Source organism: Bos javanicus, chromosome 27 (genome assembly GCF_032452875.1).
Source record: "Bos javanicus breed banteng chromosome 27, ARS-OSU_banteng_1.0, whole genome shotgun sequence".
NCBI classification, from domain to species: domain Eukaryota; kingdom Metazoa; phylum Chordata; class Mammalia; order Artiodactyla; family Bovidae; genus Bos; species Bos javanicus.
Genome location: NC_083894.1, coordinates 21792469 through 21796405, shown reverse-complemented (window position 1 = coordinate 21796405; position 3937 = coordinate 21792469). Strand labels below are relative to the sequence as shown.

The 3937-nt window shown below is 37.8% G+C and overlaps 1 non-coding gene across 1 annotated transcript; it reads left to right on the top strand.

Annotated features, from left to right (window-relative positions):
* The first annotated feature begins 3417 nt into the window (after positions 1-3417).
* On the top strand, positions 3418-3490 carry TRNAC-ACA (transfer RNA cysteine (anticodon ACA)). The gene has a single exon. It is a non-coding gene; the product is annotated as a tRNA-Cys (tRNA).
* Positions 3491-3937: the final 447 nt, after the last annotated feature.

The window sequence follows — 3937 nt, the reverse complement described above, 5'->3', positions numbered from 1 at the left end:
TTTCTTGCCAAGATAAAACTCACAGAAGTGCATGGAATCTTTGCCTCTTTCTCAGTGTCCCCTTTGTTAAACTAAGACTTATAAGACGACACAGGGACAGCTGACTTGGGTGGAAGACCACCCTTAATCAGAAGTTTGCCACACATCTACTGGACTTTATTTTATTTTGGTCATGCCGCACAGCATGTGGGATCCTAGTTCCCACACCAGGGATCAAACCCAAGCCCCCTGCATTGGAAGCTCTAAGTCTGAACCACTGGACCACCAGGGAAGTCTCAGGACTTTATTAAACTGATAAATGTTGCTGACCCTTTGGCACACCAAGCCTCTCAAAATTTCTTCTCTCTTACTTTGCAGGGTCTAAAAGCAGTTGATATAGCTATCCTAATGGTGCCTCAAGTTTCTGGACTGTCTCTATTCCTGTAACATCTTTTTCTTACGGTACTTTGCCAAAGGCAGCTAATTTTAGCGAATGCACACTACAAGTGCTTTTCCAACTTTTCCCTCTTGAGCTGAAAGCTTAGTAGATAAATGATCTGCCTTCCAAGTTATCATTGGCAACTGTCTTACCAGATTTTTGCCTGCTATAACAGGGTTCTCCAGCCTTTTAGTGTCTATTATCTGACCCCTTGTCATGGGTAACTGAGAAGTCAATACCACATTTTAGGTGTTTCTGGCTAGGAGTTAAGGAAAAGGGATGGACATGGGGGAGTTTTCTGGGAATAAGCCAGAAAATGGTGTACACCACTTGTATACACACTGCGTTGACCAGAAGGTTGTCCCCCCTTCCGGGGGAGCCTGGGAAATGCAGTATTGTTGTGTGGCTGGAAAGGAATTGTGTGAGCACTGGCATTCTCCAGGGAATTTTTTGCATATTTGTTGGTTGTAAACCACAACCACACACACACCAAAAAAACAGAATAACACAAAATTACATTAACACTAAAATGAATATATACATACATGCATCCATAGTCTAGTTCTATAGACTTAAGTGCAAAAATGTAAAACTGAATAAAATATTACTATAGTTAACACTATTTAATTATATAAATATATTTTGTAAAGCTATAAAGAAATGAATAGGTTTGGGAGATTGATGTGGTCGGCACACTTATTCACCACGGTGCTCATCATACCCCATCGGTTCACCTACCCATTGCTGTTTTCCTTCACAGACACTCACTGAAAACCATCCACCTCTCAGGCCCTGAGCTCTTTATTGTCTCAGATCCAGTAAAAAAAAAAAGCCCCACCACTATTAACAAAAGCCAGCCCTTTGCCAAAGTAAAAGCCTGTAATGGGAACATCTCCTAATAGTTAAACAACCCATTAGGTCAGAAATGGAATGGTCAAGACAGGCAAAACAAACTGTTCCAAACATTCATTTCCAGACACTGTGCGTTCCAGCAAATTATCGGAGGACTGTTACGAACAAAGCACAAAAGGAATAGTTATGGCTTTGACTTTTCTGCATACCATCTTGTGTAACCATAAAATTTTAGAAAAACTGGACCAAGAAACGATAAAGACAATGTTGGCAAATCTTCATTTTATAGGAAAAAAAGATGCATACATAAATGGAATTATCAAAAGCAGAAAGTGCCAAAGCTAGGATTAAACTCTCTCCATGGACAGAATAAGAAATATTAAAATGGGGAGCTACCTTGGAAGATACCAAAGTATTTGGTAAAATAAGAAATTACAGTGTTAATAATACATTACTAAATATGATTATTTTATATAATTATCCATAGAGATTTTCCACACACAGGAAATATATCAACTATAAATAAATCAACATTCTTTTCATATTTTTCTTTCCCCCTCCAGTGTTTGGATCTATAGTTTTGTTAAGAATATTCCTTATTTACTTCTAATTTACATAATTTTCTTGCTCCAACTCTAAGTTGGATATTATTCAAATTCAGTATTGCTAGTAACCCATCATTGACAGATTTTCCATACCACTTTTAAAGGAAGTACTAGCAACATTTTCTTCTATTTATGGAATAAATACTATTACAAGACAATTCATACCCTTTTCAGCCATACTGCAATTCCCATGTCCCTCTTCTAAGCTCCTTCAGCAGCATTTTTCATGTCTCTCTGCCAAGCTTTTAAACTTTTCAAGAGGCCCCCATTTGTCTAGCATTGTGTCTTGCAGAGAGTAAAAGTCTCAAAACTATTTATGAAATAAGTGAATCTGTATTCATATATAATCTGTCTCACACACACACACACACAGACACACACATACATATACACATGGATGATAATAATAACAAGAACTCTACTGCTCAATGGCTGATTATTGATTCAGGGTTCTTAAGGTTTATTTTCCTACGTTTAGCTTTGAGAATGTATATGTAGTCAGACTTATCTTTTGGTGACAAACATGAGGAAGCCCAGATCTTTATTATGCTACTCAAAACGTTTACTACGACTTACTGCCATGTATTGGCGGCCTCACACAAATTATACATAATAATTTAAAAGTAAACATTATCACAGCTTGGTCAAATCATACTGCATCTTAGCATACTGGCATAGGAAGGGCAGAGTGATTGCAAAATTTGCTAGTTTCACATACTCCCGTCTAAGCCAAGAAGAGGGAATGAGGGAAGTTGTTCCAGGAATGTCAGACAACTGGTGGCATCTCAACAGGATAATTTTAAAAGTGAAATCAAGATTTGACTAATTTCTTTCATTAACTACTTTACTCTCCCCTACTCTTGCGTAAGTTAATCGGCCTTGTCTCTTAGCGCTAATAATAAATGACCTAAACCACAAGAAGAATTTGTTATAAGGCAAAGTTCTACAAAGTTATTCAAAGTTAAAATTTTATCATCTTAACTGAAAAATAAGTACAAGAAGTATATTAAGAAAACAGTGTACCTTCTTCAATGTATTTGTTTAATATGAGCATGATATCATTATCATATTATGAATAAAACCAAAAATAGGAATATGAGTTGGGATTATTATTTTATTCATCAAGACATTTAACAATGTAAAAGGAATAACTGAAATGTCATGATATGTTCAAGTCAAACAAAACCAAACATCTACTATCCTATGGCAATAAAACTAATTTCTGCTATAATCAGATGAATTTGTAAAACTCCATATTTGATAATCAGCTTATAATACAATGGGTTCCTATTTAAACAGACTACCCAAAGTTGTCTATTCAGAGACAAAAACAAAAATGGAAAGCTTCTCTGTCAGAATATTTGCCCATAGGGGAGGAATATTTTGGGTCCTTCAACTGCTTTTGAAGTAAAGAGTAAAAGATATGTTAGCGCTAAGAGCAGAGCTAACAGGAGGAGCCCTGGCTCCACGAACCAGGTGTGTGAATGTGGCTGTTGCTATTGATCTCCTTAAATTTCAGTTTTACAACATCCTCAGCCTACTTCCCTGGTGGCTCAGATGGTAAAGCGTCTGCCTACAATGCAGGAGACCCAGGTTCAATTCCTGGGTCAGGAAGATCTCCTGGAGAAGGAAATGGCCAACCCACTCCAGTATTCTTGCCTGGAAAACCCCATGGTGGAACCTGGTAGGCTACAGTCCACGAGGTCACAAAGAGTCAGACACAAATGAGCAAACTCACTTTCACTTTCAACCTACAAAATAAGGATATCATCTATCTTATGGATCTACAGTTTTGAGAATCAAATGAGATCATTCGGATAAAACTACTAACGAAGTACTAGTAAGGAATCACGGGCTTGCCTGGTGGCTCAGCAGTGAAGAATCCACCTGCAATTCAGGAGCTGCAGGTTCAATCCCTGGGTCAGGAAGATGCTGCATAGAAGGAAATGTCAACCCACTCCAGTATTCTTGCCTGGGATATTCCATGGACAGTGGAGCCTGGCAGGCTACAATCCACTGGGGTTGCAAAAGAGTCAGACATAACTTAGCAACTTAACAACAA